The sequence below is a fragment of the Neopelma chrysocephalum genome, unplaced genomic scaffold, assembly GCF_003984885.1.
Source record: "Neopelma chrysocephalum unplaced genomic scaffold, ASM398488v2 Primary Assembly neopelma1_62, whole genome shotgun sequence".
NCBI lineage: Eukaryota > Metazoa > Chordata > Aves > Passeriformes > Pipridae > Neopelma > Neopelma chrysocephalum.
This window is the reverse complement of record NW_020897719.1, coordinates 275,080-292,979: the sequence shown is the minus strand read 5'-3', so window position 1 is coordinate 292,979 and position 17,900 is coordinate 275,080. Positions and strand designations below refer to the sequence as shown.

At 38.5% G+C, this 17,900-nt stretch overlaps 1 long non-coding RNA gene across 1 annotated transcript; it reads right to left on the bottom strand.

Moving 5' to 3' along the window:
- Positions 1-274: 274 nt before the first annotated feature.
- LOC113967007 lies at positions 275-17,864 on the bottom strand. Its single transcript, XR_003534045.1, has 3 exons — positions 17,626-17,864; positions 6,255-6,328; positions 275-1,970 (listed from the first exon to the last, which is right to left on the bottom strand). It is a non-coding gene; the product is annotated as an uncharacterized LOC113967007 (long non-coding RNA).
- Between the last annotated feature and the right edge of the window lie 36 nt (positions 17,865-17,900).

Sequence of the window (17,900 nt, the reverse complement as noted above, 5' to 3'; positions counted from 1 at the left end):
ATGGATCTGTCCCTCAGGCTGCAGTTCTCCAAGAACCACTTAAGCATGGGTCCCATTCCACAGGGTCAGTCCCCCTGGAAGGGAGTGCTCCAGCATGGGTCCTCTGCAGGGTCACATATCTTGCTAGGACCCTTCTCTGCAGCTTCCTCCATGGCATATCTGCCTGGTCTGGCATAGACCTCCATGGGCTGTAGGGGGACAGCCTGACTCACCATGGTCTTCACCACAGACTGCAGGGGAATCTCTGCTCCAGTGCTTAGACCACCTCCTCCACCTTGGTGTCTGCAGAGCTGTTTTTCTCTTTTTTCTCATTCCTCTCCATCACAGCTATTGCTCAGCACTTTTTTATCCTTTCTTAAATATGTTATCACAGAGGTGCTACCAACATTGCTAAGGGGCTTGGCTTTGGCCAGCGGCAGGTCCATCTCGGAGCCTGCTGACAGTTCCTGATGTCCTCTCATAGAAGCCACTCCTGCAGCCCTTCACTACTAAAACCTTGCCATGCAAACTCAGTGTATCAGGCAACCATTTCAGCAGTCCACTCTCATGGTGAATGTCCATCAAGCCTAGACCTATCATATTTAAAATCTGCTTATGGAAATTTGGTATCAGCATTTGGTCAATGTTCCTAGTGATATGGAGCTGCTGTTGTATGAACGTACTCCTGATATTATGAACGACACTTCACTAGATACAGTGAAGAAAATGGGATTCAGCTGAGCAGAGAGCCAGAGACGGAATTCTGAATTTTAGGGGAGCAGTCCATGCTTCAAGCCAGTAGAAATCCAGTGTGCCACAAGTTCTCCCACTTCATTCCCCAATTATATTTCTGAATTTAAAGCTGAATTCCGGAAAATATTCCATTAGTGTATGATGCTTAATGCTTTATGCAGTCTGCACAAAACGCTACACTGCTTCTTTTGTGGTATTTGTTTCTTTGTTTACTTTTTCCCTCTTTTTTTTCACACGTTTTTGTATGCATCCTTTTTCTATGCAGTTTTGAAATGCATAATGAGATGCCAAAGTGCAATGAGGTCATAGAATTATAGCCTCAATTTTCCTGATTTTATTTACTACTGAATTTCAAAACACACATTTTCTACTGCCCTGTGAATAATGAAATTCAACAGAACTATTTAAAAAAGATGGAGAAATCTATATCTATACAGTGTTCTGGTTTGTTCCAAGGAAAGCTGCATCTATGAATCACTAAATTTCCATTTTGTCCCCAGACTATTCTTGCTTTTCTCTCTACCACATATTATTCTCTGACTTCTTGGGTGTACCGTAGGGATCGGTATTTGTTTCTTGAAGGTGGGTGAGCATTTTTTTATCCCCTAGTTGAAAGAGGTGGTGTATCATTCATATCTGCATTACCTAAAACAATGTTTCTCAAACAAGGGACAGTATCTGATAAGAACATGTGTCAGTCTCTAGCGCAGATAGCAGCCCATGGTATTTGAAACCTTTAAGTAGGTCTGAAGATCTTGAGGCAGACACCAGGCTGGATTTTCCAGGCATAATCCCCAATGTGTCAGCTGTGGTATTCTCAAATATAAAGGTATGGATCAAGTTCTTTATTTTTGTTCCCCATTCTCAATAGCTGAATTATTATAAAGAGAACTGGGGACATGTTGTGCAAACTGTACCCTGTTTGTATTTGGTGCTTGCTAAAGGAACAGCTCCATTGCCTACAAGCAGCTAATTCCACATCTAATATAGTGATTTACAGAGAAAAGTTACAAGTTTCCCATAAGAATGTTTTCATTCATTATCATGTATCCATGGAGAGTCTCCCCCATGCAGATCCCCTTCACAGTGCACGATGGAGGAAGGGGTTGTCTCGGAGAGGGTGAGGCAAGAGGCAGGCATGGGGCAGGCATGTGGAGCAGGTCTTGCTGTGAATCCCAGTGCCTCTTCACAAGTGCTTGGCAATGCCTGAGAAGCACCCTAGAGGGACTGGTGAGGAGCTGCTGCAAAAGACAAGAGAGAGAAAGTCAGACTGAGGAAGTGAGGAAGCTTTTATCTGCTCTTGCCCTCCTTAGTAAAAAACGTTGAGCCTGTTTCTGACACATACCTTTAGTATAGCGATTATTTTAGAGGGATTTTTGCTGCTTTTCAGTGGACACCACCTTTGTCTCTTTCTAACTAATTTGCTTTACTAACTAATGAATACAGTACATTCAATCAATAAGGATGAATAATCTGAGACCACTTTTTGTGGCTCTGAGGTCTATTTCCACATCAATCATAGGACTTAGGGAAAGAGCATGTAACTCACAGCCTGAAGCCTGGTATTTTTAACATCACCTCCGTAAGGGCTCTTTTTGATGGTGATGAATAAACACCTACTTCATAACTTACTTCTGGCAGAAGTAAGACCAGAAATTGCTATTTAACTTTTATGAAACCAAAAACTTGCTGATTTAACAACAGATGATTTGGGCTATTTCATTACACTACCATAATTTACATAACCGCTATTGAAAGTGATTCACATAAAGATTTAAGATACGCAGGTAAGTTCTTATATACCTTCCAGCAAAGAAAAAAATGATCCAATGTGAAAATCAACAAAACTTTTTTCTATTTTTTTTCCTGCATGATTCTTGAAGCTTCCAAGATCTTCCATTGCTTTGCTCAGATAATTTTGCCTCTGGGAGAAAAGAATGAGACCATGGGAAGTTGCTGGTGAAAGCTAGATGGGAATCTCTCTCACAAATGTCTGCATATTTCCAACCTCCAGCAATGAGATGATGCCAGTCCTCCCTCTGTCATTCAAATAACAGAAACAACAGAGGTAGGCAATAGATGCTGAAAACATCAAAAGGACTTTTATGAGGTGGGTGGCACCCCATAAATGTCACAACAGCTATGACAAGAGACAGAACATAGCACACACAAACATAATTGAATTCCAGTTTTACCACATGACATATTTTATTCAAAGAGTATACTACATATTTTTTAATTGCTTCTTGCCAGTTAAGAAGGTCTTGGAGGGAGAGACATTATGTTTAATACTTTTTAAGGTATTAAAAAGGATATTTTTTACATTATTGTGAATACTACATTAATTCCTGTTACATTAACATGAGACACTGAATTTTTCTTATTAAGTTACTGAGGTCTAATAAAATGAAAAAAAAGCCCACAATAAAATCTTCAAAAGTAAATAAAAGTAAAATCACCATTACAGCTGTTATGACTTGCAGAAGCTAAACAAAATAAAGAAATAACATATATGTCTATGCTCAAAATTACAAAATTGCGGCTATAAAAACAGTGGCAGTGCCTTCTGTTCCTCAAAGAAGGCACTAACTTTAGATATTAAGGTTTTACTTAAAGATATTTCAGGTATTTTCTTCTTCATTGGATCAGCAGTGGCTAGGCATGCATCAGTTAAACTGTAAATAACCTTTCTAGTTGATACAGTCCGTATCAACTTCTGTTCTTCTTCTGACCAGTGCATTTCTGCTCTGGAATGTTACATAGGGCACACATGTACTGCGTTGCAAAAATTATTTCTGCTAGAAAATGAGAAAACCTCATTAATGAGCAGATGAGTTTTGTCTGTACTTGAACTTTTCACACATAAATGTTTGCATTCAGTATTTCAGCTCAGGCTTGTACCCCAACTGCTTGAGTATTCAGGAGTGATGAGATGCAGTGTTTTGATCTCAAGCCAAGTTTAATTTGCCAGTGGCCACCGGGTCTTTTATACATGATTGGACTTTAGAAGGTGAACCTCAGAGGTCACAAAGGAGCTACTCTTTTCAGTGAAGACAGGTTGTCCCTACCATGAGGCAGGCTGCAGAGATAAAGCTTGGTCTCTGGTAAGAGTCATGTGCAATTTAATTTATTTATTTATTTATTTTAATCTGAAGTTGTTTCTATTTTACTTTATTCATGATTTGAGCACTTTCTTCTGAAATCTGTCCAGTGAATTTTCAAATAGAAAACTCTCATGGCATCCTGATGGTGTATAGTACATACCACTGATAGCACCTCAGGATCAGCTGCTAGGACCATTCTAGTATAAGCAAAATACTGAGAGTTTAAATCAGACACAAATGATCACACTATCAAAGATTTAATGTAACTCCTCAGCATTTCTTGTCAAGGCTTGAAAATTATTGCTTGCTTTCTCATGTGTTTATAAAGGTGAAAATTTTGTTGAAAGCACATACCCTCACTCCTACTGCCTGCCTTATCTAAACACAAGAATGAAAAAGTCATAGACATGTTCACAGGCCTTCCCATCATAAACACTGTTATCTTCCTCATGTCATTTCTAGACTGTGTATGTGATTAGAAAATTATTATTGCTAAGAATGTGTAAGTTACCAATAGCTGAGATGAAGAAACTTTCTTATCCAAACTAAAAGAGGAAAAAAATCAACGAATTCCAAAATGTTTAGCAAAGTTCTTTTTCACTTCATTTTCTCTGGTCAAGTTTAATCTGAATATTAATGTATTAAATGTTATTAGCATTAATGTCCAGGCATGTGAAATAGATGAGGTCTAATCAGTTCCTATGCCATGTCATCTAGCATTCATATCCAAATGTGCCCGGATCATTTCATCACATATTGTCCCTTAATCAACATTCTGAAAACAGAAACCCTGGCAGAGAAAGAAAATTATACCCACAAATGAGATAAAGAGAGATATTTTCAATTACTATTTTTTTTAAACTCTCCCTCAAATAATTCTTACGAGTTATTTTATGAAAATTTGAAAAACATATTCTGCGGTCTGCAGATGTTTTTCCTAAACATTTTTTTAACCTGTTCATTCTTTTCTTTGGCCCAAGTCCCCAAGATAAAAGGGAGCTGGAGCTCTACAGGGACACCTCAGTTTTCTGTGGGCCTTGGGACTATACAGTGTGCAATGTTATCGATTAATGCTGTAGTTAAAATGAATGGTGATTAATTAGCCAATACAGTTATTAAATAGCTGCCAGATAAACAAATAAAACATTGTTTAGTAAAGCAAAACATTGAGAATTCTTTCTTAGTTTCCATAAAAATGAATTTGTTTATAGACTTCATTATCAGAATGGAAAAGCAAGAATCATGATAGAATTCCACGTGCTTTGTTTGGGATTCATCTTATCTAACGTTGGCTATGTCACATCAGCATTTTCATCTGACTTGGTTATACGCTCTCTCTCTAGTGAGCAGCAAGGAATATGCAGTTCATACAATTTATTTTATACATTTACATTTGAATGAGTGAGTGGTATTCTAATATTTAAAGTTATATCAAACTCTCTCTCTCTCACCCATACACAGAGAAGTCCTTCATATTAGGAAAAATTAGGACCTAAAATCCAGCATACAAAAAGTTAGATACGTGGTATTTATGGTGGCTTGAGCATCTCTAATCACCTGTCTTACTTCAATGCATTGTGATACACTAACTACAAGATCACACCCTTTTTTCCCATCAGATGCCTACTTCAATTCAGGCATGACTAATAAGCTCTCATTCAGTGACTGAGAAAGGGAATAGAGGTTATATGGAAAAGTCAGAATCCTTCAAACTTGACACTATACAACATTTTGATAATTAAAAAAAAAACCAATGTGGTACACAGAAAATGAACTTTTAAAAGCTGTTGACAGACCTCAAAATGCATTTGTAAACAGCAAGGTCTCATTAAGGACATGTATTCTTAAGGCCATGCTGAGGTCAGTTCTTGGCCTTCACATTTTTATTAATGCTCTGGAAGAAAGGAGAGAATCCGTACTGATTAAAGTGTGCATGTGATTCATGAAGAGGGTGCATTGAAACAAATGAGCTGATAAGCTTCTGCAAGCAAATGACATGTGCAGATAATTGTAATTCAACAATATTCAGGAATTACAGACATAATGAGGCATTATGTTGGGAAGAGTAACTGAAATGATTGGGGCATCATGTCGGTCAGCTAGAGATCTGCTCCTAGTGCAGTATGCAAAGGGTACAACAGCAAAACGAAAAGCCAATCCTGGGATAAATGAGCAGAATAATACAAAAAATTGTTAGAAAGGTTACACAACCTGGCACTGGCAAATATTCCTCTGAGATGCTTTTCACAGTCCTAGCACCCACAACTCAAGAAGAAATAAATTGGGTCCCTCTGGTTCAGAGATGAACCAGGAGAAAGATCAAAGAATTGAGGAACCTGCCTTAGTGGAACACTGAAGTCCAGTCTGTTTATCTTAACAAAAAGGCTAAAGGATGCCTTGATCATAGCTTCTAATTACCTCTAGGGGGAATAGAAATTTGATAGTTGAGGGCACTTCAGTCTCAAAAGCACGAACATGACTAGATTGAGTGCCTGGAAGTTGAAAGCAGAGACATTCAGAAACAGAAATTACATGCATGAAAATTAATCACTTCAATAATTTAACAAAATAATGATAGCTTGTTCATACCGCAAATATTTAAACTGAGTTTTTCTAACTTTTAAAAAGAGATGCTGTATTAAACAAAAACTAATTCAGAAAGGAGCTGACCTGTGTTACACTGCAAGTCAGAGTAAACTATTATCTCTGAACTTAGGATCTAGGACACTGTTGCTTCCTTTCATCACTGACTGGAGGGCTCACATCTTCTTTACAGTACATTATTCAAAATCTTATATGCTTCCAAAATATTCTGTTTTCCTGGAATTTCTTTGCCTGTATTGTTAGAGGGTGGCACCAACATTAATCTGTACAACAGGACAGTTCAAGTTGGAGAAGTGGAATTGTGGGTATTTTAGGAAAAGAGCACCAATATGAGATTAAATTTGAAAGCATCTCTTAACTGTGGATGCACAATTTGAAAGGTTTGTACCTGATCTTTCAAAATACCTTGCACTTCTGAGAACTTCACATATATAAAGCATAGCTCCTACCAGCATCAGTCATGGCTCTGAAAGCTCAGTATTCTCACAAATCAAACTTGAGCATTTCACATGGAAACTCAGAAATGGATATCACAAAGTTAATTACCACTTCTGGATGAAAACTTATTTCAAATTATTCCTGCAGTAGAGCACTGCAGGAACTCAGTGTCCAAACACAGTTTGAGGCAATGTTCAAAGATTTAACTCAGAGACCAATCTTTCCTATTTTGAAATCCCTTCTTATGATCTGTACAGACCATTTTGTGTCTGTAGTGTAGAAGGCAGAGACAAAAAAGCAGTCCCCTTCACTGCACAAACCTAGTTAATCCTTAGAATATATCCTGTCACCTCAGTCAGTCTCATAAAGGTACTATGAGAAAATGATGCACAAAGAGGAGATAAAGGCACAGTATAATGCATGTCCATGAGGTTGTAGAGAATTTTTCTTCAGTTCTGGTATTTCTTAGTTATAAAGAATCTCAATTTGCAACCTTGGTGCTTTTTCTAACAGTTTCAGTTTTAAAAGTGTCAATTCCTGGGTTCCTCTATTATCTTTTAAGCAGAAAAAGTATCACTGTCATCTTACCAGCTGGTTACAAGGGAGCAAAAACATTCAGATCGAGCATGCAGAATTGTGTTATACGAGCTAGAGGAGGAATGAGATCATACTGGGCAGCTGACATCCTTCTCTATCCCAATAGAGAATTTTCTCATTGAATTTCCTACACAACTCCCAAAGCGGAGAAGAGTGCTCTACTACCATAGATCACTCCCTTATATACCTCAGCATGGCCATCCCTCACAACATGTTGCTGTCCTAGACCTTTCCTGGTTTCACCCATGGCTTCCTATACATCCCTGTGTGTGCACAGAGGTACAAATATAACTGTGAGCTCTTGAAGGTGTAGAAACTAAGGGAAGGAACTTCTTGGCATGTGTCTGTATGAAAGAAAGGTAGGATACAAAGTGGAAGGCCACAGAAAGCAGAAACAGAAATCTAGAAAAATATCTTCACTGGACACGTTGCCTGGTGGAAAGGCAGGCCTGGGTGCTGAACAAGAGACCAGGTACCAGAGCTTTGTATCCAAAAAAATTCCTTTTTTCTGCTAAGCACATTGGGATGCACCAGGTGCATGGAGCAAGCTGAAGGTCAGACAGAGCTGACAGAAGCCACTGGCTGGCAGTCATCCCTGTGAGGCTGCTGCAAGCCAGGCTCCTTGCAGTGTCCAAGAGGTGAGAAGAAAATGCTTCCCATAACAAGCTGGCACCTCGGATGTACTGATGTGCCTGGGCAGCACACTCTAGCTAACATTACAGTTAAATAAAAATCCTTACTATTGACTTCAGCATATGGTTCTGTTTGTACCTTAATTGGGGCAGAGGCATCTCTCTAATAATTTTAACAACCTGATCATAACATCCAACCAATAGGCTATGGTAGTGCTTCTACAGTTTATTAAGAATGTGAGCAAAAAAAAAGAAGCTATTTAGAAGCTTTTAGATTCTTGCTGCTGGAATATCTCCACAGAGAGTCTCCTTATAATCAGAAAAATTATTTGAAATTTGTATATAGGTTTCATCAGCAAAGACTTTGTCTGACTTGTCATATGTTAATAGATGCTTTCCGCAGCAAGTGCTTGGCCCCTGTGCCCTGTCAGCTTGGCCAGCTGCCACTTGTATTCCAAATAAAATGAAAGGTGGTGGGTTTAACATTTAAACCAGCCCACAACTTCAAAGCTTGTTGCCCAAAGGGCTCACGTGTCTGATGTACAGGGAAAGTTGTAAACTCTGCACTGCTAAGTTAGACAGAGATCACATGTGGGTATTTTATGCTGAAAGGTTAATAAGTTTTGTTCACCTTGGATCATGAGGCTACAACCACACTGCTGTGAAGAACAGCCAGCTCCACACATGGCCTCAGAGCCAAATTAACTGCTGCTGTCTATTTTATGTTGCAGTGTACATCATGACCTGGTGACAATTGAGAGGGGATTTGAGAACATGCTCTCCAGCACTTCTAGGTTTTCCTTACTAGCCTCATATCTGTATATGATACTCAATGCACTGGCTACCTGTCTGGTACGTGACAATATCATATAGTCCAGTGACACAGGGTCCTTCCATGAAAGTCCCTGCCTTCCACGAAAGACCACTCCCGCTGGAAGTTTTATAATTTGCTGGCGGTCTGGGCTGAGGCTGAATTTGGGAAGAACTCAGTTGGTTCTGTGTTTAGGAAGCAGTAAAACTGCATACTGCTCATCTTCGGAATGATCTGTTGAGGGCTGCAGACAACTTGATAGAGTCTTATCCACTGTGGGGTCTCACCATGTCTCAACTGGTAGTCTTTATCACTGGTAGGACACTTGACAAGGTGGATCTTTCATCTAATCCATACATAGGCAGTCTTGCCTTTGGGCATATTGACCTTCCTGCAAGACAGGCGTTCCCAAAATTTTATATCTGTGAACTAAATTTGGAATTAGAGGTCATATGTTAACATAGATGCCATCAGTGTAAGGGCAGAACATGTGGTATAAGGGAGATGCTGGAAAGTTAAGTTTTAAATCCCTTAACTACATTATAATTACTTTTGCAATCTGCTTGGAATAGTATCAAGACACAATAAATACTAATTTTAAGTAGAATAAATAAATAAGCAGTAAGATAATTATTTTGGGGAGTTTGCTGTAAAACTATTATAAAAGGGAAGTGAATGCCTGTGGTGGACCTTCAGTATCTGATTAAGAAACCTATCACCAGTCATTAAGTCTCTGTCTTTCCTCCCAATACTAGAAAATAAAACCATTCATTTATTAAGTGGCACAATGATGTTTGCTTTTCTACTTCTTCCCTAGCAATCTCTAACATGAGGTCTTTTTGACATTCTCTGATGGTTTTAGAATGTTAGCTGCAGTAACTCCAGATCTTTTCTCCAGGTATCAAAATAACTTCTTCAGAAACAACCATTTTGCATGCCTAGTTAAAGAGATTCTTTCTTTTTTCAAACCAAAAGTATTAACTGCCCTTGTTGGCGTTGAAATTCATCTGCCGTATTGCTGTGCAATTGTGCAGATGAGGTCTTCTCTACTTTAAATGAAGCAAATTGTAATGCATACAATAAACAAGCTAATCCTATTATATCTTTGTACAGACATCATGTAAAACACAGCAGAGCCAAAGATAAGAATGTGCAGTCTAACACACATTATAGTAATTCAAAAGACTAACCATGATGTAACTTTAAGAAAAATCTCTCTCTCTTTTTTCTCCCTTTTTCTCTGTTTCTCTCTTACTGCCAGGTGGATTCCTGTCTTACACAGAATATTGCAGAAAAGGATTTTATGTTCAAAAACATCAAGTTGTACCCACTATCACCAAACATTACAAATTTAATCAACTGTATTCCTTCAGTTACTTCAAATGGACAAAAATTAGAAATAAAGCTGTCTCTATTCATTTTACTGTTAAAACATATATGAGGGGTGTTCATGCAATACTGTATTTGAAATGAAAATCTCTCCACAGAGAGAAAAACTGTATCTTTTTGAATACTGATAAAACCAAACCATTAATAATAATGAAAATGTTCAAAAGATTTTTTATTAATTGCACGAGATTTTGTGAGGAACTACTATCTTGAAAACAGAAGCTGCTCTAAAATTAACTGGAAAATAAGGGAACAAGCACTAATAATTAATTAATAATAATTAATTGTTCTGATTTAAATAGTTTCACTTCCCCCATAATTTACTTAATCATTAGGGAACTGTGAGATTGAATAAATAGATGCCATTCAGAATATAAATGCCAGAGTCACTTTATTTGTTCCCTTGTGGCAGAGTACATCTGAAAGGATGATAAGCAAAGATAACATATCTTGAAATTCCATCCTAACAAACAATAAATTACACTGCTGAAAGTAGGCTTTCAAAGTACAATTCACACAATTTCTCGGCCCAGCACACAGCCAGGTGCCTTGAAGGCCATATAAGCCACTTTAGAAGCAACAGTAGGTCATATAAATGGCCAATAAAGAGAGAATCACATGAATCTCTAAAAATAGGAGCAAATTAATTTCATTACAGAAATACATTACTGTATTCAAAGTTTCAGAACTGTAGAAGTTCTGAAGCTAAAAACCAGTTTTAATAGTCTTCTGTTTACTATCTATCTGATGATTCTAAGAGAATTTGCCATAAAAATAAAACCTTTTAGTGTGGTGAAAGAGCTGAACAGGAAAAATCAGATGATCAAAACTAAAAAGGTGGCTTCTAAAAATACTTGTTAGAGCTTTCATGATTAGCTTCTTTTTTAGTCCTTTCAACTCATTTCCTACTGGGACATATTCAGAAAGCCTGGTGCTTCCATTATTTCCATATCTAGTAGGAAAAAAAAATCAAAAATTAAGAAGATAAATTAGACACAAAGGGTTTGATTTAGATTGCATACATAAGAACGGCACAGCTGCATTTCCTTAGGTAATTCTGGTATAAATAACTGACAGCAATGCTGTCACACAAAAAAGATATGCCAGTATTTCAAAAACTGATCTTTCACTAAAAGTAGCTGCTTCTCAGCTAAGAAGCAGTAACTAACTGATTTTGCATGTCTTCTTAAGACAGACAGGAGGAAGTAAACTAGATTCACTCAAACCACCTTGAGGCTGACCACTAACATGAAACCCAAACACAGTTGTGACAGTAACTCTTCTTGGTAGCTAGCCCGACTAGTGCGTGGAGGAGTGGACACCACTCTCAGGGAAGAAAAGAAGTTTCTTTTTGTTCCTCTCAGAGCATTTTCTTCTGTTTTATCACTACAGATTAAAAAACAAAACCAAAACCAACAAACAAACAAACCCAACCAACAAACAAACAAACAACAACAAGCACAAAAACAAACAAACAAAATAAAACACGATACCCAGGCTATAAACCTTTGAGCCTGAACAGCTTTCACACAGATCTGCTCTATCTCCTATAAGTCCCCACATGCAGGTAGTAAACGAACTGCAGCTCACCTGAACTGTTCAGACAGGTCACACACCGTGTTTTTTGCCAAGTGCCCCATGTTCCTTCTCCTAGCACCTGTGAAACTGCCATGTAAATGAGGCCCATATCTGAATGTCACAGAAAATAGTCTGATCACATGCCAGAAGTACAGCTACTCCTGCACCAAAGGGAACCACAAACTACAGCTCTAGAATTCCTCCATGAGAGGTTACATTGCTTGCCTTCCAGAAATTTTTTTAAAGAATTGCAGTTTCAAGTGATTTTTAATGGTACTGTAACCACCTCAATTAACACTGTAGACTTTAAATGACCCCTTCCTCCCTATGTAAGCCATGTGACAGAGAAACTCAGATGACTCACACTGCAATGTGATACGCTAATATGGTTTTATTTCAAAATATGGCCAAAATTCCTGCTAGTATAAAACCTAGTACAGTAAGTAAGAAGAAATTCTTTCCTTTTGAATCTGTTAGATGAGAGTGACATACAAATATGTCTTTATGTTACTCAAAGCAAGAATGGAGTGAGGAGATATTATAATCCCATCTGTCCACAATGCAGTCATTTATACCATGAGAACATTGAAGATTCATGCAAAAGGCCAATGTAATAGTGTCAGGTTTATAAATATATTTAACACATTTATCTGTCTTAGATTTGTACTTAAGATTGTAAGAGACTGTGAAGACAATGATTTGTAAGAGGGTGTATTTAGCCTATTGAAATAGCAAATGAGCCATAAAGCTTTCATCTGGGTGGGAACATCCAAAGACATTTTAAAAGAGCAGAGAACTGACTTTACAGTCTTCCTTTATTATATACCAACTTAACAAAATGTTGGAGATGTGACAGTTCAGGGAACAAGAGGGAGTATGGTCAGGCATAGTTTGGTATGGTTGGTTAGGCATGGCTTATATCAAACCTATTTGAGTTATTGGAAAGGTCTAACCTAGTCCTGACACAGATATTAAAAAATGTGTAAGACATGAAACAGCCTAGGAAACAGCAGCTTTGACTCCTTTCTTTCTATGTCTCAGGAAGAGACACTGTTCTGAAAGGCTTTATGCTTTGACGGAATGGAATAAAATGGAATGGAATAGATTAGACTAGACTAGACTAGACTAGAATAGAATAGAATAGAATAGAATAGAATATACTACTTGTCTACACAGACTTAAACCTGGACACACTCTAAATGTAACACATGCCACATGGGAAGATAATCCTTTGTTATCTAAAAACACCTTCACATAGCTATGTCTTGAATGTGAGAGTGACATAGAACTAAGTATGGCAGTTGGTTTTGTCATTTCATAAGGCTGAAAAATCACTTTATTCTGATGGTTCTGCAGTGCATTATTTTCTCAGGAAGAGACTGTCCTCACCTAAACTAAGAAGTTAGTAGGCCACAGGTGGACACCCTCTTATTTATCCAGGTGTACCAAAAAATAAGAGCTCACTGCCTTTAATTTTTCCCCACTATCAGAAGTTCCTTACCATCTGCTGCCATCGCTGCCTCAAGCAATACTCCACTGAGGTGACTGTTCAGCCACTGTAATTAGTTTCAGGTAGAAGTGAAGTTAACCTGAGCCTTCTGCCTGAAGGATGATGTCAGGGTGTACTCATACAAACCAGAGCGAGCAGAATAGAGTATTTCTATTAAACAAGCAGTAATGAACACCAGAGACTGCTACCTCTCTCATCACAAGAGACTTATCCAGAGCAGAACCTCTGCCAAAGCAAAACCATACTAGCATATCATATAAGAATGGTCACTGTGATCTATGGCCAGCAGAGAGGCCTCTTTGGCTTCATATCTTTAATTGCCTTCTGCAGACTTCTCACTTCCATTCAGCCTTGTATGGTGCAGCCTTAAGAGAAGATTCAGACTTTTGTAGAAAAATTGTAACAACAGCTGCCCACAACAATCTGCAGATGGCAGTAGAAAACCCTGCAAATCCTTAATTAATGAAAACAGGCTTAACAGAGCAGCAACTGAACCTCAACACCTTTCTGTTGGGATTCTGGCAACAACTGTCTTCATTACATGTTTTGGCTAGATGTCTAACTGCTGCTCTAAAACCTTGTTCAGGTCTGCCTATGTCACATGTTGGTCAATACAGCTTTTTAGAACTTGCCAGTGACATCTGTCAATTCTAAACCAACAGTCAATGAGACCAAATAAGACAAGTAATGCTGCAGAACGTTGTTGTGAGTAACAGAGACCAAAGCATAATTTATTGAAGGCAGTCATGAGTAGTAAAAACAAGTATCAGGAGATACTGTTTTTATCATAATATGTACTAAAAAAATACTTTTCACAGAGAAAAAAACTTTCACAGGTGCTTACTCAAATTACCTGATGTACAGTAGAATGTATTTTGATTTAGGCTTGCAGCTGCACTCAGTCTTAATTTTGAAACTCTGGGTTAATCTCCATTTGTTGTAATGAACTCTTGAACAGCATAGACATTTGTTGAATATACTTGACATTTCCATGCTTTTAAAAATTTTTTTCCTATCTCTAAACAGTTATTGAACCTGATGATACATCCTTCCCCTGTGTCTCCCAATTTATGATGCTTTATACTGTAAAGAACTTGTAAAGTTAACTGCTTACTTCTCAGAGTTCTTGTTATTAATTAGGGTCTCCTTTTTGGTTATAACTCTTCCTGTCTTTATTGAGTACCTTTTATTTGAAGAAAACTTCAACTATTTTATATCAAGTAGGATCCCTAACACTCCCAGAAGCTCAGTTATGTACATTTTACAAGGAGTCAGTCGGAGCCCCATGAGAGAAGATAATCTGCCAGAAGATCATACAGCAAGCTATCTCAGAGCTAAGAAAGAATCTAAGCCTCCTGATATATCAGATCTGGGTTCGAGATTTTTCCAAGCCTCAGTAGCTGCTGCTGTTGGACATTTCACCCTCTTTGACACTGGAGGACACGTCTGCTTCTTAATATCATCTAGAGATATAATGATCTTGTTTGCACAGAGGACCAAGACCACTGATGCTCTTGATCTCTTCTCCTTTCTTGTGACATAACACTTGGCTTTTGGCCTTCTACCACATATTGGAAGTTTCTTATAGAGTGCTGGGAAGTAGTAATTGCTAGGCCTTTGCAGGCCCCCACAGACACTAGGCATGCAATACAGGCATATCCTAAATTTGGTATCTGCTACACAGTTTTTCATGATTTCAGGGGACACCATGGTTAAGGTGGTTCTTTCAGTTTAATGTTCCTGTAAGTTTTACTCCCATAATCCCTAGACAAAGCTTCTACTCTAAGATCTTAATTCATGTAGGCATTCTGTTAAGTCCATCTCCCCCATCCCCACACACCCTTAGTGCATTCTTAACATTACATTCTTAATTCCCACAAGTTTCTATGTGATTTGAGTTTGCATTCTAAGAAAACCATTTATTTGAGTTTGTCCTGAACTGGCTGGAAAAGAATACAAAATTTTATAAAATGAATATGCTTTTTTACATTATGTATAGCTTTCTCATCTTCTTTTGCCCATGAAATGAGCTGATGCAACTTGCAAAATGTACAATGAATTAATAAGGGTAGGAAATGTAAGATTAAGGTGCTATGCTCAGGAAGTATATGCTCTTCCTTCTCACACGTTTTCACTTTTGTATTTGGATTTCAAACACTGCCATCTACTACAGTTGTTCTAAGACTTTGATTGATATTACAGAATCACAGGATCACAGAATCAACTAGGTAGGAAAAGACCTCTGAGATTATCAAGTCCAACCTTTGACCTAACACCACCTTGTCAACTAGACCATGGCAGTAAGTGCCACATCCAGTTTCTTCTTAAACACCTCCAAGGACAGTGACTCCACCACCTCCCTGGGCAGCCCATTTCAATGCCCAATCACTCTTTCTGCAAAGAACTTCTTCCTAATGTCTAACCTAAAACTTCCCTGGCTTAAGATCGTGCCCTCTTGTCCTACTGCTGGTTGCCTGGGAGAAGAGACTGATACCCAGCTGGCTACAGCCTCCTTTCAGGTAGTTGTAGAGAGTGATGAGGTCTCCCCTGAGCCTTCCCCAGGCTAAACATCCACAGCTCCCTCAGCCTCTCCTCATAGGACTTGTGCTCCAGACCCTTCACCAGCTTCATTGCCCTTCCTTGGACAAGCTCAATATCCTTCCTAAACTGAGGGCCCCAGAACTGCGCACAGTACTTGAGGTGCCTGTTTACCTCACTTTGGTTGGTATATCTTTCTTCTCTGCTACAAATAAGACTACTAAGTATCATCACTATTGTGAAAGACATGATCAAAAAAGCAATGATCACTACTATTCCAAATCACATTCACTTTCTCATTTCTTATTGAAATGCACACATTCCAATGCAAACTTTCAAGACACTATTTTTTTGAATGGTCAATAATGCAAACTCTTCTCAGATTAATCCTTCTTGACTTTTTCAAGTGCCTTTTGTAATTTTTATAAGAAATTAACTGCATCTGCGTGGGGAGAAGAGAGAACATCCTAATCATCATCCAAAGCAGTGAAGCTGTGCAATAGGACATTTGTGTTCCCAAAGATTTAACATTTTACATTCTTCTTTGCCCTTTGTAATTAACTTTTATTACTGTCTTCTTTCCCTTTGGTTCTATGTTTATCATACTCTCATTGTCATATTCTGTTTTAAATTAAAGTATTTGTACAAAGATTTTCTAGGAATTTTAGCAACTCAGCCCACAGATCCAGTTACTGATACAGTCTAGAAAACAGACTGCGCTCAAAGCTGAAAATAGTTTATTTTAGTATCAACCACTACAGACATCATGTTGCTGATCTTCCTGAAGTTTGTGACTACCACTTCACTGTGCATTCACACAGATGCACTAAGCTAGAAAGGCAGGAGAGAAGCTCGGTCTTCATTTTGAAAGGATTTATGTGGTGCACTTTTTCCATAAAATTGTAAATTACTATAACCAAAGCAAAGAGGCCATCACACCTAACAAGAACAAGTGTATTGACCTGCAATTCTGCAACAGATTACCAGTAGTATTGACAAGAGTCATATGCATTATATGCACGGTTTTGATGGGTAGGGTTTCAATATATAAAGGTTTAAAAGAAAGATAGAGAAAAACCTTTTACCAGGGTGAGTGACATGACACAGGGCAATAGCTTCAAACTGGAAAACATTGGATATAAGAAGGAAATTTTTTATGATTAATGTGGTAAGACACTGGAACAGGCTGCCTAGAGAAATTGTGGGTGTCCTGTTCTTGGAAATGACCGAGGCCAGGTTGGATGGGGCTTTGAGCAACCTGATCTAGTGGAACATGTCACTGCCTGTCACTGTAGGTCATCAGGCTGGACTTCTAATTCAGTGAGTGTATAAGTAATTAAATTAAATTAAGGATTTGGCAGTAGGCTGACTGTAAGCCTAATTCAGAAGCCTATGTCACATTTTAGTTGAGAATAAGCACATGCCCATTGTATGAATTTTAGGTCAGGGTCAGAACAATAAACTTCAGTGTAGATAAGGTAAAAAACAGATCAAGAAAAAACCCACTTAGGTCCAGGACAGGCTGCAGGTTTGTGCAGTGCATTATCATGTATACTGTTATACTCTCACTCTCTCACTCTCTCCCTCTCCCCCCCTTCGAGTAGATAAAGGTCACTGTACTTTTGGCTACCATTAGGATCATGGTGTTTGCAAATAGGCTGGCAGAGGCTTTGCAGAAGCTGTAACACCTACCCTTAAAAAGGTTCTCGTGGATAGCCTAAAAAGAGCTTCAACTTTCTCTTACTATGGAACACGACTCAGTTTGACCGGTCCACAGCTCTTCCATTATACAGTATTCCCATGACTTGACCGTGCTATTCACCCATCCATTTACAACCTGGTTACACTTTATCACACTGCCGTGCCGGCAGCGCCGGTGTTGTTGCGCAGGGCATGGCCTCGGCGGCTCTGACCCTCCTCGGCAGGGGACGCAGCCCAGGCCGGCGGGCGGAGGCTCCTCCCGCCAC